At 34.5% G+C, this 25,559-nt stretch overlaps 1 long non-coding RNA gene across 3 annotated transcripts in view; it reads right to left on the reverse strand.

Moving 5' to 3' along the window:
- Positions 1-25,559, reverse strand: part of LOC144244161 (uncharacterized) — a 184,958-nt gene that overhangs the window by 133,598 nt on the left and 25,801 nt on the right. The window contains exon 3 of one of the 3 annotated variants that reach the window (XR_013338856.1): positions 6,819-7,044. The exons of the other annotated variants lie outside the window; for them this stretch is intronic. This is a non-coding gene — a long non-coding RNA (uncharacterized LOC144244161). The remainder of the gene's footprint in view (positions 1-6,818; positions 7,045-25,559) is intronic. 3 annotated transcript variants of the gene reach the window in all.

Here is a 25,559-nt window from a genome sequence, read left to right on the forward strand (position 1 = left end):
TTTCTGGATTTAATCTGGCTCGTAGGTGATGAGGAAATTACAAAAGATGCCTCTCAGTCATTCCACCACATCCACCCTGACAGGAAGCATAAAATATTTTGTTACCTAATGGGAAGTTAGTTCTTAGAAGTCACAGTTAAATTTCCTTGCATTCAGCTTACAGCAGATAAAATATCACCAGTGTCTTAGGAGAGACACTGATAGAATCTATTTAATTTTCTCAGTGGCTTAATGAGGACTGTGTCAGTGAAAGAGCTCAGCAGCTAATGTCCCAAACAACACCGACCACAAAATTTTCCTACGCAGACGTAGAAATATAATAAATCTAGGCAAAGAAGAGCTATTTGGTTACCAAGCAGTGATTTGGAACCAAGGCAGCAATTCTTTCTCAATCTAAAAAGAAAAAGCATTTCGTTCTTGCAGCTAATTCAATTAAAATAAAACACATGAAAACATTAAATTCTCTTTTCCCTGGTGCCAGAGTTGCAGGAGGACTAAAGAGATACTTAACACGGGCAATATTTCAGTCATAAAAACTAACCTGCTCTGTTAGTGATGTGTTCTGGGGAAAATTCAAACCCACCAAGTACATCAGAGTGGCCCAGATGCACAGCAGATTCGAACAGCACAATATAAACAGGAGCTTTCATTAGAGATTTCCTCACTGTCAGAACCACTATCATCAAATAAAGACAACAAATATTTGAGAGGAAACTGGAGAGAAACAAAAGGAAAGTTGAACACTTCTGTTTGCCAATGTTTACAAGCAAAGACATTGAGCAAAATAAGAACTAAATGAAAATTAATTTTGAAATCCAAATTCCTTTCTTGAAAATTAGATCTGAATAGTAATATAAATGTGAGTATATATGTGTGCATGCCTGTGTGTGTGTATGTGTATGTGGCTATAACCACATGTATTTACACAAGTGTGTGAATATAATCCATGTATGTCTGTGTGTAATTGCATCTCCACATACATACATATAGACACATATACATTTAAGGAAATTGGAGGTTAAATGGGAGTTCTTTTTTTTTTTTTGTCATAATGATAAAATGAAAGAAAGAGTTTTCTTCAACTGTTATGTTGAGAAGTCATGTTTCTTAGATTCTTATTTAAAATAGAACAATAGGGGCGCCTAGGTGGCTTAGTCTGTTAAGTGTCAGACTCTTGATTTCAGCTCAGGTCATGATCTCATGGTTTATGAGTTCAAGCCCAACAGCATGGAGGCTGCTTGGGATTCTCTCTGTCCTTCTCTCTCTGCCTCTTGCTCTCTCCAAATAAATAAATAAAATTAAAAAAATAGAACAAAAAATTCTGGCTCTGATTTTTTCCATATTAAGTTTTAAATCCATAGAGTAGCTAGTACAAGGCTATTTGTTCTCTGATAAAGTGTATGGAAGTTCTATATTAGCATATTCAGTATATGTTTTATTAGATATGCTATGGTAGAATTTTAAATAGTTCTAGAAGACAGAATTTTGAGGTTAAGAACTAATAAGAAATACTGTGAATTCCTTCTTGTTAGCTTTGTAATCTCTAATCTGCCATTCATTCCATTCAGGGTATTTTTCTTTCTAGATATTGTGATAGTCCTTTCTAGTAGTTCAAATAGGATCTTTTTATAGTTTCCATCTATTTACTTTTTACACATATGGCATATAGTTTTAATTTCTTAATATCCTTGTCTGCTAATTTTAACGCCTATGTCAGTTCTCAATCCTAAATTATTGATTTTCCCCCTCCTTCTAAATTGTGTTTTACTGCTTCTTTACATGCCTGGCAATCTTTCATAGGATGTCCAGTTTTGTGAATTCTACCTTGTTGGGTTCTGAAAGCTTTTGTATTTCTGTTTTTCTTTAGCTTTTTTCTGACATATGCTTAAGTTACTTGGAGATAGGCTGATAATTTTGTATTTTGCTTTTATTTTTCATTTGGTTGATTACAGGCAGAGTTCAGTATATGGCTAATTATCTGCACTGGTGAGGCAAGCATTCCTGAGTATTCAATATTCCATGCTAAGAGTTTTTCCAGTCAGGCTGGTTGGAATAGCCTTTTTCTTGGCTTTGTAAAAGCCAGGCACTACTTCTTCTAATATTTGCAGATAATTCTTTTCCTAGCCTTGGGTAATGTCCTTACACATATGCAGTAATCATTACTCTACTCAATACTTGAATAAGATCCTCTGTGTATATTGCCTTTTGGTATTTTGTCCTGCAAAATCTAAACTTTTGGTTCTCCCTTGAATTTTGTTTGTTTGATGTAGATCTAAGACTTTACATGATTGAGGATATGGGTTAAGTGGATCTAAATAAAATTACTAACATATAACAAGTAGATCAGATTTGTTTATTTAGTCCTAAATCATAAAATATTTATTAAGGATACAAACATCAGTCATTATTTGGCTGATCTTTCCCAATTATCTAAGCTCGTAATTTATTTTAGCAAAATTTTTCTTTCTATGTAACTTTGTTTTTCATTTCCAGTCTCCAAAAATGGATGCTCTGTGATACGTGGAGGAAAAATTATCATGCTTTTTTGACTTTGTAAAATGTATTAATTGCCACAGTAACTGCCAAAACATTTCCACAGGCTTCCACCAAAAACATTACTTAGATACCACTTCTAAGGATTGACAGAAACATATCCATATAGTGAAGCCTATTTTGTCATTTAATTAAAGACTTCTTTCTATAGAGGAGGATGTCAAATTGATTTCAGTCTTGTTAAAGGCAGGTTGATGTGAGACTGGTCTGCTCCTCTGAATAAGAAAAGAGACATTTCATATTAAAACGATCTGGAATGTCTTAACATGGTTTCAGCAAACATTGTTCAGTGAAATGACCCCACATAGAGTGAGGATAATATGCTTAGGGGATAGTCTCACTGAGCCATTTGTGCAGCAAATTCATTCTTCCTGGAAAAAGTGGGGACAGAAAAAAAAGCAACAACAAAACAACAACAACAACAACAAAATGATTGTAACAGGGATTGCAGATATCCTGGAAGGTTTTTGTTTGAGATAAACAAAAATCCAGGAAAGTAGGGAACATTTAAAAGATAGATAGCAAAGGTAAAATTTATGGTGCTGGAAGACAATATGAGAATTAGAAATGTATATGTTTCACACCATTTCTAGACTTTTAACAAACATTTTATAAGATTCAATAGCAATGTAAGCAAGAATAATTTCAGTTTAGGAGAGCAAATAAAATGAATATAAATGATATTTTTTTCTTGACTGGCAAATACAGCATTACATAATTCATCATGAGAGCCACTTTTATATACCACATAAATGAGTTTTATGATGATAGCAAATCAGAGGTATGTGAGAAATATTATAATCTGAGTCAAAATAATTTTGCCATTAATGCCTGGTTTAGTTTACTGGTAACTAAAATTTATTGTATGATAGTTCATAGAGATGAGGAACATATGCCATTCAATAAACATTAAGAAGAGTAAAAAGAAAAAAAATGAAGTTGGAAGTCATTGGAGAATAGTTCTTTGATTGTTTTCTTGGAATAAGTATAAAACTCAGTGTAATGAATCATATAAGGGCAGAGAGGGAACACAAATGAAAAGAAATCATATATTACCAAATAGCACCTTGATGAGCTCCAACATGACATTTTTTTGGTAATAATAAGATTATTATTGCTTTGGAAAGTTATAGTTTAGGACAGATTATACCACATTATGAGAAGAAAACAGATGAGAAATAGCTATGGAAATCAGAAGAGTGACAACAGCAATTGGATTGCTCTCATTGGCTATAAAATTAGAAGACACTTTGAAAGCACAATAAACATATGAATTATGTTTTGAGTGATTCAGGCTGGAAGTTATCACACAGACTCAGAAAAAAAGAACCTGGAGTTGAAACTAGTCAAAATTGATCAAAGTTCTCTGGCATGGTTTTCCTTTCCTGTTATCAAAGAATTTCATTTATTCCTTAACACTAAACTTGATGCCAGAGTTTTAATCAGGCCAAAGTACATCGATCCTTAGTTCTGGCACTTCCAGTTAGTTTCTTGAATAGGAAGTAAAAAATATAACACACAGGTGAGCAACTGAAGACTTTGCTTTGTATATTAAACATTTTAATACCAATAATTACATTTTGAAAACTAAGACAATGTAATCATTAATTATCATGGGTTAGAGCCCAAACTGTTACAATTTACTAATTTGAAAACTTGAATCACATTTTATAATTAGAGGAGTCTATCTTGATCTTCCATTTTTATTCATCATGGCTCCTTAAATTGCAAGATATTAATGATAGGGATGGAAGAATAGCATCGGTTCCTAATTGAGCAATAAATGCTAATTCTTTTCCTTAAGTTCATTAGCAGATACATTAGAAGGTGTAGCTATCTCAATTATTTTTTTCTAGAGAAAAGGGAAAAACAAAACAATAGCTTCCTGGGAAAGGCATGCATCACCATCCTTGTAAATAAATAGTCCACAGTTTGATGGTAGGAGCCAAGTCTCTCATTAAATAATTCAATAAATAAGCATTCTCCAAGTGATAGGAATACAACTATAAAAACATACAAAAATCTCTGCACTTATGGAGCTTGCATTCTACTTTTCAAGACAAGTATTAAATAAAATAAATGGGAAAGCTATGTAGGAATTTAGGTAATAATAAGTGTGAAGAAAAAGAACAAAGTTGAAAAGAGGTATAGAAATTGTTGATGTCTGAGTGGAGACTCAAATGTATATAAGGTAGGCAGGGCAAATCTTACTGAAAAGATCACATTTAAGTAAAGAAGTAAAATTAGTGAAGGAATAAACCATGGGGGCATCAGGAAGCACATTCCAGAAAGAGAAAATAGAAAATACAAGTCCCAAAGGCAAGAGGTGCCTAGTGTGTTTTTGGAACAGTGATGGCACCATTAGAGTTGCAACAGAATAAACAAAAGAGAGAGTAGCAAAAGATAAAATAATATGGGTAAACAAGTATCAACCATACAGAGTTTACAGACCTTTAGACTTAGATCTCCACTATGAGTGATATAAGAAGCCATTAGAGGCTTTCTTTTCAACAAGGTTACTCTAGCACTTGAATTGAGAAAGGCATAGAAGAATAAGGAATGCCATTTAAGATGCTATTGCAGAAATCCAACCAAGAGTTAAAGATAGCTTGAACTCATGTAGTAACACATGAAGCAATGTAAGATTGATTGGATTTTAAATGTATTTTAAAGACAGAGCCAAAATGAATTCCTGATGGATTGGGCATGGAGCATGTCTAGTCAATAAACACAGTCAATAAAGGCATCAAGCAATCAAGGATGACATCAAGTCCTTTGGCCTATACATCAAGAAAAATGAAGTTGACATCCACAGAGATGGGAAAGATTGAAAGAGAGGCAGGTTGTGGGGGAGAAGATCAGTCAATATTCACAAGAACCATTTCGCAAGATTGGACCAGGTTCGAGAAAAAAAGGATGAGGGCCATTGTAACAGTGGAATAGACTACTTCTTCAAGGAGTTTTGCTTCTCAATTAAGGAGATAGGTGAGACTATAGTTGGAATGGGAACGTAGGTGAGCTTGCATTTTGTTGTGTTTTAAGATAACTGGGTATGGATTTGCAAATAGAATATTGAACAAAGTTGAAGATGATAATTCAGGAGAAGAATAGAAAAATTGCTGGAACACCATGACTGACTCATTCCTTGGGATAATCCCAAAATTAAAATTGGCAGATATTATACTTACTACTTTTTAAATACATGCTACATAATGTTTACAAAAATTGGGTAATAATATCAATATGCATATAATAGTTTAATATTAAAATAAAAGTAACAAAGAACTCAGAGAGGCTACAAAATTCTCAGATACTATGTATGACCCTATTAGTTTTGGGGAAGCTACTTAAGAGCAGATAACTTGGCATGGTCAGTTATCTGCCTCGGTCTGTCAAACAAACATGCCATTTGCACTCATGGAATCAATTTAACACCAGGTACAAATTAGGGTAAACCTGGTTATGCTACAGTAACAACACATATTGTCAGTCTTTTATCACAAAATGAGTTTATGTTTTGTTCTCATATGTCCATTATCAATTGACAATGGCTGCTGCTCACTTCAATCACTCAGAGAGCCAGGTTATCAAAGACTTTCTCTTTTATCTGTTTTCACAATCAGGTTGAAGAGACTGTGACTATGCTTCATACTGCTTATTAAGATAATTTTTCCAGAAAGCAATACAGATTTTGTTGGTTAAATTGAAACTACAATTTTACCATGAACCACAAGAGCAAGAAAACTGAAATCTTAACAATTATAAAGGATAACTACCAGAGCTGGGGAATGTGAAGCAAGTATGCATTCCTCTACCAGATATGTACATTTGCGTTTTGTGAAGTTTAAGAATGGGTATTGAAATGAATGTATTCCATACTCTTACTGATTACAAGAGCCTATGTTAGTTAATGGGTTATAATGATCTATTTAAGCAGCAAGTTTTATCTCTTGATGTTTCTCTCAGTTACCTCTGTTTCTCCAATCTCGGTGTGGTTTGTGATGATTTGATGATGGAAAGGAATGAATATTTTGGGGTAGAGTCATGGAAATTTAATGTTAGTTTGGAACTCCTAAATTTTCCAAAAAACCCCTCTCTTTTGAACAGGATTTGATTGTAAATATTATCTGACATTTGTATGGAGTACGATATATGATTCTATCAGTTATTGCTGTGTGACAAGCTGCCACAAGACTTTGCAACTTAAAAGAACACACATATATTATGTTATAATCTCTATGATTCAAGAGTCTGACATGACTTACCTGAGTTCTCTGTTAAGGAACTCACAGGGCTGCAAACAAGGTGTACGCTGAAGACTCAACCAGGGATGGACCCACTTCTAAATTCTCTCACATGGTTTTTGGTGTGATTCTATCCATCAGAATCAAATCAGAAGAATTGAAGGCTCCAATTCTTTTCTGGTAATTGGACGGAGGCCTTCCTTAATTCCTTAACACCAGATTGTGTTCAGTGCAAACATATGAAAAGCTCCAGAGAGAAACAAGGACAAACAGATAGACAAACATGAGTACAGAAATCTCAGTCTTTTATAACCTACTCTTGAAAGAGACAATCCATCAGTTTTGCCATATTCTTTTTTTTTTTTTAATGTTTTATTTATTTCTAGGAGAGAGAGAGAGAGACAGCGTGAGCAGGGTAGGGTCAGAGAGAGAGGGAGTCACAGACTCTGAAACAGGCTCCAGGCTCTGAGCTGGCAGTCAGCACAGAGCCTGACGTGGGGCTCGAACCCACGAACCGCAAGATCATGTCCTAAGCGAAAGTCGGACGCTTAACCGACTAAGCCACCCAGGCGCCCCAACTTTTGCCATATTCTTTTTGTTAGAAGTGAATGACTAGGCCCAGCCAACCCGTAAAAGGAAAGGATTATGCTGTTTTCTGTGGAGAACAGAGATAGAAACTACTATTGGCTACTACGTCTGTGCTAGTTTGGAGAAGAAAATAGATAATTATGATGCAATATAATGAATACTCTGATATTAGAAATTGCATGCTTTTGAAATAAACAGCAGTGTCCCTCGCCCCCCCCCCAATCTCCCCCATCCTAAATGATTAGTATAGCTCAAAGGGCTAGATCAGAAAGCATAGTACCAATACTATAGAAGACACTAAAAAAATCAACCTAGCTCAGATCACCAAGTCCCTGTAATCTATAATTGTCTTACTTATGGTATTTGATATTAGAATGAAATACTAACATTCATCAGCACAAATATCACAAAGTTGTTTTCTTATACTTAAGTAACTAATATGTAAGAATATTGCATCATTACTTTGAATAATCTCTAATCCTACATTTGATATTAAGTAGCAATAAAAGGCATCTGACATTTTTTAAAGATATGGATATAACAGAGTTTAGATAAGCATTCAAACATCTGAGCTCTAACATATTTTCTAACTCCAAACAATTGTGAATTTTTGTTACTGATACTAAAGGCATGTTTTTCTTCTGACCTTTAGGCACTTAGTGATCATTTACCTTTTCTTGGAAAAATACCAAGAGAAGCATAATTAGCAGTTGGCAATTGATCCCTTTTGTTTTTGGTAAGAACATGGGTCAACAGCTCACTCCATGTGAAGTAGAACTATTTTTTTCCAAGCAGTAGTCTATAACTGTTTCTGTTTTATCATTAGCATCAGCATATTGTTTAACCTTGAGGTTAGTTGTTTTGAGAGTCTGCATCTCTGTGTAAATGCCCTATTTTGCAATGCAGAGGTGATACTAAAATATCTTGCTCTGAAGATTACATTAATTTTTAGTGAAAATGACAATATTGTTTTGTACCTCTCCCATGAGCTCTGTAAAGCTCCATACTGGCTTCCATAATTTCTTTTTAAAACCAGGCAATCAACAAAGTAGACAGCATGATTTTTAACCAAAGATTTACAAAAAGGTGCAATTAAAAAATTGTCTGATATAAATGCTCTTCGGTCATCTACAGGTTGGGAGAAGACGTAGTGTTTATGAAGTGTCTGCCACACAGTAAATGTCAATAATTATTGAGAGAATTTCTCACTAAATGATGATAATTAAGTAATTATATCATAGGTACTATTCTCCATTTAGGGAAAGAAGGGAATATATACATTTTATTGATTGTAAAAAGTAATATTCCTTAACAAAAGAGGTAGGAAAATCCAGTTTCAAGGAAAATTTCCCAAATATTCCTCTTGAAATTCCTTATTTTTCTTTGTGAAGAACAACAGAGACAAATGCAAACAGAAGAAATTCTGGGTGTGTGGAACCAACTCTTGATAAATGAGTCAGGGATGTTCTGGACACAGTAAAGGAATTCGTAGAGAAACAGAAGCTGCTATTGAAGAGTTGCCTGGGAAAATCCAGGGATGCAATCTGCAGGATCTAAGTGCAAGTTGCTATAAGCCCTGCTCCCCCTTCTCTGTCTTTATCTGGTCCTTAGCAGTCCAGCTCCACAGATTCCCCCAGTAAACCCCAAGAAAACATACCCAAGAGGTCTTTCCAGGAAGCATCCTGTAATAATGGGGACACTGGGGGGCACCTGGGTGGCTCAGTCCATTAAGCTTTCAACTTCGGCTCGTGTCATGATCTTATGGTTTGTGGGTTAAAGCCACATATCGGGCTCTGTGCTGACAGCTCAGAGCCTGGAGTCTGCTTTGGATTCTGTGTCTCCCTCTCTGCCCCTTCCTCACTCACATGCTTTCTTTCTCTAAAAAATAAATAAAACATTAAAAAAAATAATGGGACACTGGATGTCTACCTTGGGCTCTGTTTTTCCCACTAGAGAAACCTTGGGCCTAGGGGAGCTTCTTGGGATAGTACTGTGCAAGTCTGGGGCAGCAGTGATGTTGTCAAAGTGATATTGCTCTTCTTACCCTTCTCATGTGGGTTCTCTGTCTGTGCTCCAAGAGGGTGATTCAGACTCACTATCAGTTTCTGGGATTTTTATGATGGTATTTGTCTATGGATAGTTCTTAGTTGGTATTCTTGTGCAGAGGACGAGTCAAGAATGACTGATTTTGCCATCTTGATGACATTACTCCTCTGGATTTCTCTGTTCTTTTTTATCACTTTTCTTTTTATTTCACATTCTTCTCATTTCTCTTTTCCTTAATTCCAAAAATCCTTTTTCTTTGCTATTTATGCTTCAACTGGATGTTAGCTTTAAATACAAATGTGTTATATTTATTTAATAAAACTGTGTTAATGGTTCTCAATTCTAAGAGCAAGTGGTTGTATTTTATACCCCCCAAAAAAGCCCTCCCTAAAGTTAATTATATTTTTGTTTTTATTTATATTTTTGGTTTCGCAGCAGTTTTCTTCTGAGGGTCAACATCCCCAGATACACATAACAGAGACTGTTTTCCAAGGAGCTAAAAGTAAAGCCATAAAATCAAGCATTGTAGGTAACCTTTGAATCTTGACCTTAGAAGGTTAATACTGCATTTAATATACTTAATTGGTCCTCCTGACTTTAAGAAGAATAAATATAGTCAAAGAAAAACAATACAGAATTAAAAAGTTCTTTTCATATTTATTGGCTGACTTATTTGATTATAGCCCCCCCCCCCATGTTATCTGCACACATATGACACAGTGGACGTGACTGCAGGATATGTCTTTTTTGATAACAATGGGGAGAATGAGTCATTATATGTGCAGTGTTTTGAATTGTGTTTCTCCAAATTTCATGTCGACACAGAACCTCAGCATGTAACCTTATTTGGAAATGGAACTTTAACAGATTTAATTCAGTTTAGATGCAATCACACTGAGGTAAGGTAGACCCTACATCCAATGACAGATTTCTTTATAAAAAGAGGAAAGAAGACTCCAACCCAGAGAAGGCTGTGTGAAGATTGAGGAAAGAATGGAATGGTCCGTCTAAAAGCCAAAGATGGGCAAGGATTGCTGGGAGCAACCAGTAGCTAGAAAAAGCCAGGAAGTATCCTTCCCTAGAGCCTTCAGAAGGAGTATGTGCCTGCTGACACCTTGATTTCAGACTTCCCGTTTCTAGAGTTGCGAAAGAATAAATTTCTATGATTTTAAGACATGAACTTTGCAGTATTTTGCTATGGCAGCCCTAGGAAAATAATATGATATGCTCTGTAAGCTTTTTTATGTTATGCTTTGGAATCTGTGGAAATTTCTCCAGAGTCCCTCCTACCCAGACAGCATAGATTTATGGTTGTTGTTTTTTTTTTAACTTCTCAAGTTTAACCAATTAAGTTAACTTAAATTTATTCAGAGTCAATAATATTTATTACATATTCTAGTGAGTTATAAATATTTCTCTACACATTTTTCTGCCAACTAAACTATAATTTCTCCTTGATATGAATTATATTACTCACATATATCTAGAGCCAATCAATAATCATAAAAAGAAAAATAAGAGGAGATAGGGAAAGCAAAGAAGGGAATAAAGCAAGGAGAGGGAATAAAGCAATAAGATAGTAAAGGGGAAAAGAGAGGAAGAAGAAAGGAGAATTTTATGATAATGTTAATGCTGGCGCTATTTGATTTGGTTGTCAGAACCACTTGGAAACCTTAAGGTACTTAGGAGAAATTTTTCCTTCAAGGAATGGAATGGAATAAAGACCAGAGGTGAGTAGAAATATTGAATTATATTAACAAGAGTAAATATTATTGACTACTCATCATATATAAGGCACTGTGTTAAGTAACAGCCATGAATTACCATGCTTCAATTTTGCAAAGATCTTCTGCGGCACCCACAGATGTAATTGTATTCAGAGTGTATCAAAATGTATCTAAAATCTAAAATGTAGAAAATGTCCAGATGGGTATTTAAACCCAAGAAAACTGATTCACAGCCATTTTTTGGGCATTTCTGTTACATCTTCTAATGTAAGAAGGGCTCCATACTTTGTTCTATGGTTCTCATATGATTTCTTGCCTTTGATCTGTTTTGGTCTTCTCAAGCCTGCTTCTGGACAAACTTCTTCATTGTAAAACTTTGCTCTGAACCTCTCAATTCATTTGTCTCTCATCCTCCCTACTAGCAAGACTTGACCCACTTCATTGGCATCAAATGTGGATAGGGATTTGACAGTTTCCTGAGTCAGCCATGTCTGCAGAGACAGCATTCCATTTCCTTCCCAATTCTGATGCTTGGAATTGACAGGGACACCAATGTAAAAACTCTGTCAGCAGCACCCAACAAGCAACATCAAGTAAACTGTCATAAAAATTGGCCTCACGTTTTTCATCTACCATGAGTCTTCTATAAATAAATATTGATGTCCTTTCTTTTCACATTTAGCTTTCCTTCTGAAGACTATAGCAAATTTACTACCCCCAAAATATGCTCATTGTTAAATGGCAAACTCAAATCAGAAAGTTAATTTGAAGCACATTTTGGAAAAACACTGTATTATTCTTTCGATGACACTTAAATTATATATAACCACATTATCCTGGGAAAAAATGATTCTGACAACTATATTCAGACTAAAACCATACTGCATTCCAACAAAGAATATTTGAGGGGAAAAACAGCACAGTCTTTGAGACAAAAAGAGGAATATAAAAATGTGCATTTTAAAAAAGAGATTATACCCAACCTCACTCACTTTAGTCAATTGTTTTTAATATATTATACAGTGTCTTAGGCTTAAAGGGTATGATGAGATCTTGACTTTAATTCACAGTAGCCATACTATCCCTGAACGTGATATTTTAAGGAAAAAATTCAAATTTTTAATAAATAAGTGTAAGGCCAATTTATATCTTGAAAATGACTGAATACTCTGCTTTGGGTTGGTTGGACTCAAATCGAGCAGTTTCTAGCAAGTTTATGATAATCACCCTTTCTTTTTAAGCAGCTCTTTTTGGTTAATCAGTACATCAAGAGAGATTTCATTTCTACTTAAAGTTTAGTTATGTAAATAACCATAATGGACAGAGATCAGACAATCAAACTATCATATGAAAATTAAAAATAGAAGTAAATTAGAAGAAAATGCTTATTGCTTATTTGCATTTTCAGAGGGCATATACTGTAGTTTCTGATGCATCACTCATTATGAGGCTTAATAATTAGCTCCAGTATAATTAACTGGTAAATCAAGAAAATGTAGCCAGCTTTGCTGATGAGAAGTTTAAATGGTTCTGGGTTCCCAAGTACAAAATATATCCTTTCCTTAAGGTAGACCAATATTCCCCTTTTCTTTCTTTATAATTATAGTAAAGCCTATCTATTTGGAGAGAAGTATATTGTGCAATTAACTACAAATCCTGAAAGTGTTAATGTTAATGGCAATATTTCTATAGCATAATATATTTTATTGTTAAGAGGTTTTTTTGTAGATAAAGAGTTTTATTGACAGATTTTTAACATTTGATATTTTGCAAGGGCCCTTTCAAACCTGTGTATATTGATGAAATTTAAATGTGGGCTGCTTTGTCTTCTAGATATTTTACAAGAAAGTGTCATCTATAATAAATAGCAAGAGGGGCGCCAGTGTGGCTCACTTGGGTGAGTGTCCAACTGTCAGTTTAGGCTCAGGTCATGATTTCACGTTTTGTGAGTTCAAGCTCCACATCAGGCTCTAAGCTGACAGCATGGAGCCTGCTTGGGTTTCTCTCTTCCTCTCTCTCTGCCCCTCTCCCACTTGTACTGTCTATGCCTCTCTCAAAATAAGAAAATAAACTTAAAAATTTTATGAAAATAAATAGCAAGGAATAAAAATTTCAAAAAGGGATAGAAAGATTTCTTAAATAATACATGAAAAGAAATTAGTAAGAGTATATTAAAATCAAAGATGGCTGCTTATCAACAGACACAATATGTGAAAAATAAAGCTATGGAGTAGGAAATTTGTATAAAGGGTGCACACTAACATGTATGTAATGTGAATATACTAGAAAGTACTTATATTTAACATATAGAAGAATTGTTCAAGTCAACAAAAAAGGAAAGATGACACAATTTTTTAAAGTAAGGACAGAAGATTAGAACAGGCACCTGACAAAGGCAGATAGCCAACTGGCCAATAGATATTTTAAAAGATACCCATTAGCTATTAGGGAAATGAAAAATTAAAACCAGAGTGACATACATATCCATCAGAAAGACAGACAATTCCATGTGTTGGTGAGTAACAGGAACATACACAATGCTAGTAGGAATATAAATTGGTGCAACAATTTAGAAAAATGACTGCTGCTTTCTGCTAAAGCATACTACATGACTCAACAATTTCACTCACGTGACTAAAGGAAATTCATTCACATATGTAAAAAAATAATGTTCATGAATATAGAGAGTACTAGTATTCTTCATGATAGCCTCAAATTTCTAGCAACTCAACTGTCCATCAAAATTAAAATGGATAAGTACATTGGATTTTATTCCAACAATAAAATATACATTTATATACAAAGCTATTACTACATATGAAATACAAATGAATTTTATAAACATTGCACTGAGTAGAAGAAGCCGGGCACAAAAGAGAACACACTATATGTGTACTGGTAAAGTTCTATTTCTGATATGGGGGCTGGTTACATTAGCATGCTCACATTGCAAAAAGCTATTGAGTTTACAATTTAAACATTTTTCTGTGTGTAATTTATACTTCAAGAAAAAACTGGGGCGCCTGGATGGCTTAGTAGGTTAAGCATCCGACTTCAGCTCAAGTTCTTATGGTTCATGAGTTCTAGCTCCACATCAGGCTCTGTGCTGACAGCCCAGAGCCTGGACCCTGCTTCAGATTCTGTGTGTATGTGTCTCTCTCTAAACAAACAAACAAACAAACAAACATTATACTTCAAGAAGAAATTGACGTAAAATAAAACCAAATAGAAAAAAAGATATATTTTCTGCTACAAAAATCAAGTAGCAAAATGACATTTTAGGGGAAATAAACACTAAAAAATTCATTTGGGTAGATGTTAAGACATACTAAGATTATTTATGTTAATGAGGTCAAAGCCACGCCTGTGAAGAAACACATTTGTTTTTAATGTAGTGTTCAGTCTCATAGGCACCAAAGAGGCAGGAGAATTTCATGGAAGGTCACAGCTTGAGAGTTAAACATATCTAGCAAGGAATCCTAATTCCAAAAGTTGTTATTGGCTGTATGATTTTAAGCCAGGAGCCATTTAGACACTAATGAAATGAAGATAATAATGAAATGAGGATAATTAATAATGAGGAAAATATCTACCATTAAAGATTTTGCTAAGGATTAAAGATGACATAAGTAAGTTTAGCTTATAGTGCTTGCCATAAAGTATGTGATCAATATATTGTAGCTTAAAAACAGACACCTTAGAGAGAAAACCTAATATGGTGGCATATATATCAATAATAACTGTTCTGCTGTCTTAGTGTAAAAGCAACCTTAGATAAACAAATGGATGACCCTGTGTTCCAATAAAACTTTATTTACAAAAACAAGAGATGAAACCTATTTAGCCCATAGGTCATAGTTTACTGACTCCTGCCATATGGCATTATGGTCACACACCTGAAGCTAGGTTGCTACCACTTTTAGATATTGGTCAACTGGAAGGAGAGAAAATATGAGAAAAGGGACAATGTCCCCTTAAGGACCATTACACTCAGAGTGGTATACATCACTTCTGCTCAAATTTCACTGGTGAAAATTAGGCATATCTAACTGCAGTGAAAGCTTATAATTGTAATGTTGGACAGATTTGGGCTGGCTACAATTCTATTAATATGGAAAAGAGAATAAAATTTGGTGGCAATCTAATAGACTCTGACACCTAAGGAGAGCCTGATTTTCTCCAACATGCCTGATTTCCAATGTTAGCTTTGCACCTTACTTAATGTAATATTTATGCAGATTCACCTCTTATGTCTTTGATATTCTCATCCATAAACAATGGAAACAATAGGAAACAATAGAACTCACCTCATATTGATTTATGGTGAATTTAATGTTATATTTGAAGCACTTTCAATGCTTTCAGACAATGCTTCAAAATTGCACGGAGGTGATGCTAATTTACATTTAACAGATGTAGAAACAGAGGTTCAAAGATTTAAGTGCCCTACTTAAGATCACATAGTTAATAGATAGCCGACCAAAACTGAAACCAGGTCTTTGATTTCATACTTTGACTACACCACATACTGAGTACAGAGAAAGGACATCAATGGAGTAAGAACGTGTCTAGAATACCAAATGCAGTTTTTAATAGATATATGATATTACAGCATATTTGCATATTGATTGGACTGACCTCATAGAAAGGCAAATATTGATGACAAAGGAATAGAGACAGGATAATTCCAAAGGAACAGTCTTGAATAGACAAGGAAAGCTGGGATTGAGTCCATTAGAAGAGGGTTTGACAATAGATAGAAGCACAAATGTCCATAGCAGCAAGAGGGTGGAGTAAGGGCAGGGATGCAAAGGCAGGCAGGTTCATATGGAATGGTGTATGGTGGTGGAAGCATAAGAAAGTTCCCTTCCAGGGGCCCCTGGGTGGCTCAGTCGAGCAACTGACTTTAGCTCAGGTCATGATCTCGCAGCTGGTGGGTTCTAGCCCTGCATCCGGCTCTGTGCTGACATCTCAGAGCCTGAAGCCTGCTTCGGATTCTGTGTCTCTGCCTCTCTCTGCCTTTCCCCTGCTCATGTTCTCTATCTCTCTCTTACTCTCTCTCTCTCTCTCTCAGAAATAAATAAACACTTAAAAAAAAAGAAAAGAAACTTTTTAGGTTGTTGTAGTTCCACTTATTTTTTCTTTTGTTGTCTTTTTTTCTTTTCATGTCAAATCCAAAAAATTATTGTTAAGACCAATGTCAAAGAGTTTACTCTATTTTCTTCTAGGAGTTTTATGGTTTTAGTCCTTTCATTCAAGTCTTTATTACAATTTGAGTTGATTTTTTTGTATGGTGTAAGATAAGAGTCTAAGATCATTCTTTTGCATATGGATATCCAGTTTTCCCAACATCATTTATTGAAGACATTATCCTTTTATTATATATTATTGGCTCTTTCCTCAAAAATTAATTGACCATATATTCATGAGTTTCTGTGCTATCTATTCTATTTCATTGCTGTGTGTTTATTTTGAGCCCACTACCTTCTTGTTTTGTTTGGTTGGGTTTTTGTTTGTTTGTGTCCCTTTTTAATTGTCTTCACTTATTTTTATTTTGATTACTATTGCTTCGCTTTGTAATATAGTTTGAAATCAGGAAGAGTGATGACTCCAGCTTTGTTCTTTCACAAGATTGCTTTGGCTATTCAGGGACATGTGTGGTTCCATGCAAATTTTAGGAGTGGTTTTTTTTTTTCTATTCCATGAAAAACATCAGTGGAATTTTTAGAAGGATTGTATTGAATCCTACACTTTGGGTAGTGTCTACATTTTAACAATATTTATTCTTCCAATCCATGAACACAAGATATTTTCCCTTTATTTGTGTCTAAATTTCTTTCATTAATGTTTTATAGTTTTCGACATATAGATCTTTCACCTCTCTGGTTAAATTTATTCCTAAGTCTTTTATTCTTTTTGTTCTATTATAAATGGGACTTTTTTAATTTCTCTGATAGTTCATTTTAGGTATATAGAAATGCAACTAATTTTTATAAGTAAATTTATAAGTAAATTTTATAAGTAAATTTTCTATCCTGTAATTTTATTTAAATTGTTTATTAGTCCTAGTAGTTTGTTGGTGGAATCTACTACTAGGACTAATAAACAATTTCAATACTATGCTAAATAAAAGTGCTGAGAGTGGGCATCTTTGTCTTTGTCCTGAACTAAGAAAAAACATTGAATATGATGTCAGCTTTGGGCTTGTCACGTATGGTCTTTACAATATGAAAGTATGCTCCCTCTACACCCAGTTTGTTGATAATTTTTATCAGGAAAGGGTGTTGAATTTCATCAAATGCTTTTTCCTACACTTTTTGAGATGTTACGAGGTTCCTATTCTTCATTTTGTTAATGTGGTACATCATATTTGTTGATCTATAGATGTGAAGCCATCTTTATATCCCTAGAATAAATCTCATTTGACCATCAGGTAGGTTTTTATTTTCTTAGTGAACCAGATTGCGGGGTCATAGTGAGGTAAAAGGAGGGATGTTAGAGTTGTGAGAGAAAGGTGTGAGTTTTCTCTGAGGGAGGGAGTATTTTTAGGCAAGAGAAATGGAATCTAGGCAACATTAAGTGCCCTGGTAATTAGTCACATTTTTAAAAAGAATAGGATCAGTACAGTTTTGTGTACTTTATCCACCCAAGTCAGCTGTCAAAATTTAGATGTTTTTGGATAGATATATAATTGTGTTGAAGCAGGCTTGGAGCCTAAGGGGCTATACCAGGAGAAAAAAAAACAAAAGGAGCTGAAAGTGCATGCAAGAAAATCAACCTGGTAATGAACTACAAATACCATGTTGGATAGAAAGGGATTGGAGAATATAGAGGAGTAAGGAACATTTATTAGCAGGTAGAAACAGAGGCAGTTTTCTTTAGGACCTGGTGGAGTCAAAGAATTGTAGTAATTGGATAAGAAGAGGAAGTAAACTGGAAAGATAGAGAGTTGTATTCAGATGGTGGAATATTGAAATTGAGATGATGGAAGAAGTTGATATTGACAGTGTCTGTAGTTTGTCCATAGCAGTGAAGGCTGAGAAAACATGACAGAAAAGATCAGGTGAAGGGGATATCAAGAAACTAGAAAGTGGTAAAAAACTATTGGAGGAAGATAATCTACATTGATATTGAAATTACCAAGAAACAGATAAAATTGGTATTAGAAAGAATAGCAGTACATATGATGCTAAAATACCCAAGGAATTAGAAGCAGTGATCAGGGGATTTCAGATGATTGCAATAAAGAGAAATTGCAACTATAGAGTCTTGGCAAGTCTATTGTAATTTTAATAGTTTCTTCTGAACATACCCCTTTTTAAATTTCTCAAGTACTGTTCAGTGAATAAAAATAATTTAGTATAAATAACAGTGATTTTCATAACTGTAAATAATGGACAAGAAGTTGTATGGAGTCCATGATTTCTTATACTTCAAAAATAAAATCACAATAGAAGTAATTAAATTTACCTAATGAGAGAAAATGCTTGAAATTCAAGTAACCAGTTGACCTTCCTACTGAAATATTTTGATAATTACAATTAAATTGTTTAAAATCTGCACTGGTTTCAACTAAACTTTAGTGATCAACATTGGCATCCAATCCCTGAAGATACATAGTAATAAAAACAAATAATTACTTTGTAAAGAAGTCACATTACATGCAAACATATTGGCATTGGGCCTCACATTGCAAACATCATTTCTTTCTAAACATAGCTAAGAAATATACCATATTTACTAGTTGTGGAGCTCAATGCAAATCCAACTAGCACAACTACATAAACATTAAACAACATTATACAAAGAATAAATTTTGTGGTCAGCAAAATCATATAAGAGTTAGAAAATGCTAAGGTACCATTTGGAGAAAATGATTCTGATTTATAATGCCTATGTTTAGTGTTTCAACACTCTTAGGCTCTGTTTATATATCACTAAAACATTAGGTCATTTAATTGACCAAACGGCTGGTTTGACTACATTCTAAACTGAATTGACTGAATTTCTAAATTTACTTAGTCACAGACATAACAAAACCATAAAATGGAAAAAGGATTATTATTTCCATCTCTATGTACTTAAGCAGCAGAAAGGCTTAGGAAATCATGTTAATATAATAAGGCAAGCAGAAGAGGCGAATCTGAGGCTCCCTGACATTTGTAATGTCATGCAAAGATAGAAAAATAAGGAGTATGCCCCGAGGCTCAGGTCAGGAGCACAGAAAAGCCTAACTGACATTACTAAGGCAGGGTGGGATTTATTATACCAGTCACATAAATTGGTACGTAGCCATACTCAGAATGAATCCTGTAGAGTCAAAGGAAACCAGGGGTCTGGCTTTGCTGTTCTGTCACACCATGAAGCTGGTGTGGAATATATTACTAAAAGTAAATATTATTTTATCAAACTGGGAACACCTTAGGACTTAGGTGTTTAGAGTCCTTCCTTTCTGGATGTGGCTTTTCTTCTAAGTCACTTCTGGCTGTCTGACATTCATGAGAGTGTTAGCCACACTTTCAAGTCTTGCCTCTCTTAATAAGGAAGGAGAGTGGAGATCCAGAGAAAAATGATTAAAGTCTGCTTTTAGCTTAATCAGTATTTTTTGAAACATCTTTATTGAGATATAACTTACCACATGATTCATTTACTTAAAGTATATGACTAGGTGGTTTTTAGTATATTCACAAGGTAGTGCAATGAACACACCAGTCTAATTTTAGAATATTTAAATTATCCCCCATGACAAACTGTATCTCCATTTGGTAGTCTATCACCATTCTTCCCACCCCGTGCTCTAGACAACCACTGATCTATTTTCTGTCTACATAGGTTTTATTTCTTTTTGAAAGAGAGAGAGAGAGAGAGAGAGAGAGAAAGCAGGGGAGGGGCAGAGAGAGTGAGCAACAGAGGATCTGAAACAGGCTCCAAGCTCTGAGCTGTCAGCACAGAGTTGAAGCGGGGCTCAAACTCTTCTTATATTTAACCATTTGCAACTACATGAAGCTAAGCATGAGTTAATACTAAAGTCTCTAACCTTAATCCATTATTGCACAGATCATTCTACCTTCCTCTCCTTGCCTACCTATAAACTCCAACTATAGGGGCACCTGGGTTGCTCAGTCAGTTAAGTGTCCAACTCTTGATTTCAGCTTAGGTCATGCTCTCAGAGTTCATGAGTTTGAACCCTGCATCAGGCTCTGCGCTGACAGCATGGAGCCTGCTTAGGGTTTTTTCTCTCCTTCTCTGTCTGCCCCCATTCCACTTGTTCTCTATCTTTCAAAATAAACAAAACTAAAAACCTTTAGAAAATAAATAATAAAAAAATAAAAAATATAAACTCATACTNTTATATTATATTACATTACATTATATTTAATATAGTTTTTACTATCATATAATTAAGACCTCATAGTTTCCCTTTAAGACAAGTATTATCATTCCTGTTTTGCAGGTGAGAATATTGAGGCTAAAGGAACTTAATTCATTTGCTCAAAGTTGCAGTGCTTATGGAACTAGTTGAAATTCATACTGAGAACAGAACTGATTCCAAAATCTACCAAGAGCATCAAACTCCTTCTACTGAGGATATAGCTATAATTCTAGTTACTGGTTAATGAAATTCCATGCGCCTATCATTCTGTTTTTTAAATTTTTTTTAATGTTTTATTTATTTCTGAGACAGAGAGAGAGAGAGCGAGCAGGGAGGGTCAGAGAGAGAGGGAGACACAGAATCTGAAGCAGGCTCCAGGCACTGAGCTAGCCATCAGCACAGAGCCAGATGCGGGGCTCGAACCCATGAACCGTGAGAGCATGACCTGAGACGAAGTCAGATGCTTAACTGATTGAGCCACCCAGGCATCCCTCCATGTGCGTATCATTCTAATGGAATAAAGCCTGGGATGTAGAGCCTTTCCCTCAACAAAGAATGATGTAGGAAATGTTAAAAATGTCTCCCCCTTGACTACAAACATGAAGTAAGAGTATTTTAGAAGAGAGGAGGAAGTGGAGTCAGAGAAAGATTAGATAGGTCTGAAAGGATTAGTAGGGAAGGCAAATAGATCAAGAGAAAAAGACTTAAATACACTGTTCAATGTGAAAAAACTAAATAGGCTTACTTTTATTAGGTAAGTCATATGAAATGGCTGACATTTGACTCTTCCTGTCTTACATAAAAAACAATTTCATTTAGTTCAATCTGTACATTCCTGCCAAAACTTTGAAAAAAGTTTTTTTTCCCTTTATAAGTAATCAGTAGATAAAGTTAGAACAAATGAGATTGCTTTCCAAAAAGCAGTACAATTTTATATCTTGCTCCATTACCTCATTTAAGTCCAAGGATAATAAATCTCAGCATAACCTTCTCTTAAAAATATAAAAGTTTTCAGAGTGCCTGCATGACTCAGTCAGTGTTGGACTTTGGCTCAGTCTTGGTGTTGGATTTCAACTCAGGTCATGATCTCATGGTTCGTGAGTTCGAGCCCCATATCAGGCTCATTGCTATCAGCACAGAGCCTGCTTCAAATCCTCTGTCCCCATTTCTCTCTGTCCTTCTCTTACTCATTCTCTCTCTTTCTCTCTCTGAAAATAAATAAACCTTGAAGAAAAATATTTGAAAGTTTTCTTTCAAATGGCTTTTGTTCATTTTAATTTGTTTTGATGAAGATTATTCAATCTCTTCAAACTCTCCCAATCATGATAATCTTTCATTCTGATTGCTATCGTTGTTAGGGTCATCATTAGTCATAGTAGTGGTATTAACGGCTGTCATCATTGTCCTTACTGCCACTAATGTCACTGAGTCATAATAGTAGTATTTTCTCTTTTGCCAATATGGTGTCAGATAGGTATGAGTGAAACATAGTGCAAGATTTATCTTGGCTATGCTTGCTAAATTGCTATTTGCATTTTATGCAGTGACTTTAACCTCTCAGTTGCTTATCTCTTTAGCTGGAAAATATGGATTATGCCAATTTTACAAGGTTACTATAAAGGTTAATGTTTGCAACTTTTAAAGCTTCTTTGGTAAGAGGCTGAGAGGAGAGAAAGTATTATTCTATGCTGTTTGGTTCCTTCTGTCATCGGGCTAAGTTGTGAATTTAGAATCTGATTAAAACATATCATTTTTCTCTTTACCTGTCAATTGCCCATTTATTGAATAAATAAATTGAATATTAAAGTCGGCATTTACTTAAAAATTCCATCAGATTCAGCCTCTTTTCACTGACTGTTCCAATTTCATTTGTTTAAAAAAAATGTATTTTTTAGTGTGTCTGTACTGCAAAATACTGAATAAAATTACCATGAAAAATAAGTACTGTCTGCATTAGATTGATGAAGTAATTGAATGATTACAGTGAGCTTAAAATATCCTCTGATGAGCATATATTTCTGGTTATCATAAAAACAATATTTGAAAAAGAACTTCTCCAGGTTGAATTTAAGATTTCTTTTAAAACTAGAAATTAATAAATTTCTCTTTCTTCCATTAGGATAGAGGAAATGACACCTTTCCTTAGTTTCTGGGTAACTTAAAAAGAATGTTTAACTGGACCCAAGCCAGTTTCATTTTATACCAAACAATTTCTCTTGGAGTTGAAAGTATATTTGGTTCTTTGAAGATTCTGAAGTGTTTTCAAAAGTAGTTGTGAATCTCCTCAGGTATTGAAATCAGATTGTTCTTTCTATAAAATGAAAACTTTTGAAGTTCACTTCAATATAGATTTTTCACATGTATGTCCACATATCTGAGAATGGTTAATAAAGTATGGTATATTCACAAAATAAAATACAATAGAATTATTTTAGCAATCACATTTTTATGTGTTTTAAAATTTCCTTAGAGAAATAGAGAAACCATGACTAGGATATTATACATATATGTTATAATTAAAATCCCATTATTGGATTGTATATACTGAGAATATATATATGTGTGTATGTACATACATATATATAATTTAAAAAGATATAATAAACTATTAGATTGTGCTTATAATAGAGTAGTGGTGGAAATGCAGGTAGTTTTTATCTGTGTTTCATTTTTGCGTATTTTATATATACACAGTTAAAGTTAGAAATTCCAAAAATTATATGGACCTATATTATTTATAAAATTATTAACATGTATTTACAATCATGTACACCCATCTCCTGCAGAATTAGACTAGGGAAAGAGGCCGAAAGGGCTAATTCTTGTGAGAAACATGGAAGATAGAGTCTACTCATTCCAGAATCGAGCAGCCGAGAGCTTCATGGTTAGCATCATGGTGGCTGAGGGTGTGGCAAAACTATGATATGGATTTCTGGTAGGGATAAAAGTGGCCAAGAAAATGAAATTATCTGAGAAAATCAACAATGACATGAATGTAAAGATTTTTGTGGTTTGTGGAGTGAGAATATTCAGAGGTTTTTAGAACACTAAAGAATCAGGGGAAAGGGATTAAAGGACTTTTAATATTATGTGGGTTATGTTTTTTGATCTTTTAATATTCTTCAAGGATGAAAGCAAAGGATTTGACTTATTTTACTATTAGTGTTAGAGACTGATCTATGATTTCATAAATGCAAGCCAGTTCCAAACTGGGATACATGGATTGCCACAGATGTAATACAGACATAGATATAGATGTTACTTGTGTACTTTCTATTCCATAATTATAAAAGGTATTTTTAACTGTGTGGTTAATGAATATATCTTCTCTTACAAAGGCTTTTCTTAAGTCAAGCAGTCTATCAACAGTCTTATTTCAAAGCCATTTCTCGTACCCCTGAAATTCATAGCTGTTTTTTAATTCACTACCAAACACTCCCAAGTAGTCCTATGGTCTTAATAAATGGCTCACTCTGCCCCATGGTGAACATGTCATAAAGTAACTTAAGAGAGCATACTTCCAGCATAAAGGAGGGGTAACATGTTTTGGTAGGAAAAGAGTAATCAGAGATTTTCCAACAACACAATCTAGGATGAAGAAAACAAGTGTCCATCCACAATGGTCCTCCAATTAAAATGCATATTCAGTGAAAACTTATAGGACAATATGTGCTTGATTGCTGAATAAGAGGCATGATATGGTGAGATCCTGATAATCACACAAGTATAGGTGATGAAGCACTAGCCAACCATTTTAAACAGAGAAGTATCATGTTCAAGTACATAGTTTACAGTGATATGGAGGATGCTCTGGGAAGAAATGAAATTTGGACAGTTCTCTCTGCCCAACCTATATTATATCCTCATATTTTAAGACACTTCAGCATTCTTTAACATGCATTCAACACAGCTGGCCTAGAAAAATGCTCTGTGACTTTAATTTTATTCTGCCAATTTTGATGAGTCTTTACCCTCTTTAGGCCTTTGCAATGTCATCCATAAAATAAGACAGGTAATCTCAATGATCACTAATACATCATTCAGGTTTCAAATTACCTGAAATAGCAAAATTAAATGGTTATGTGAACTTCTAAAGGTTTGTTTTCATAGAACACCCACCTCTTGGATTCTGAGAAAAAAAAAAGCCATCTCTACTTAGACATCTACAAAAAATATATTCAAAAACCTTGATAATTTCTTTTGGTTTTCTGCTGATTTTTTCTGATGCATAATAGTATAAACCTGTATGTAATTAATAAAGGAAGGAAAAAAAGAAATGATAAGAATTTGAGATTCCTCTTCAGAATAAGGATGCTCAATATCTTAGTTGCTATAAAAGTTAATGAGGATGTCAAGTTACTTTGAAGTTCAACCCCCAAAGGACATTCTCAATTCTGCCAAAAAGCAAAAGCTACGCATGATAATGAGCATCTCTGAGGGGAGATAAAACAATGATGATGGTAGAAGATGCATGGCTCAATTATGTGCAGAATAATAATAAGCCTTGCATCCTGTATACATTCCTAATTGGATAACAGTGCAATCCTGTGTACTACAAATAGTACAGAGTGCTCATTAAGGCAGAAAGGAAAACAAAAGTATCTTGTCTTAACTCAAATGCTGTGAATTTAGAAGAAAAGACATATCTGATACCAATAGCTGTACATATTTTTTCATAGAGGTTTCTCTGAACTTGACAAGCTACTGGACCTGAGGTGAGTTTAATTAGTTCGATGCATCATGCTAAGTTGTAGAAAGAACTAAAACTGGGAAAAAAGAGAAGTATCTTTCTTAGTTTAATCATACAAGTCTATCTGCAAATCACTATATTGAAATGCAGGAACAATGGGGGTCTTTTTAAATTTTTTTATGTTTATTTATTTTTGAAGGAGAGAGAGACAGTGGATGAGTGGGGAAGGGAAAGAGAGAGAGAGGGAGACACAGAATCGGAAGCAGGCGCTGGGCTCTGAGCTGTCAGCACAGAGCCTGACGAGGGGTTCAAACTCACAATCCATGAGATCATGACCT

The sequence above is a fragment of the Crocuta crocuta genome, unplaced genomic scaffold, assembly GCF_008692635.1.
Source record: "Crocuta crocuta isolate KB4526 unplaced genomic scaffold, BGI_CrCroc_1.0 scaffold1028, whole genome shotgun sequence".
NCBI classification, from domain to species: Eukaryota; Metazoa; Chordata; class Mammalia; order Carnivora; family Hyaenidae; genus Crocuta; species Crocuta crocuta.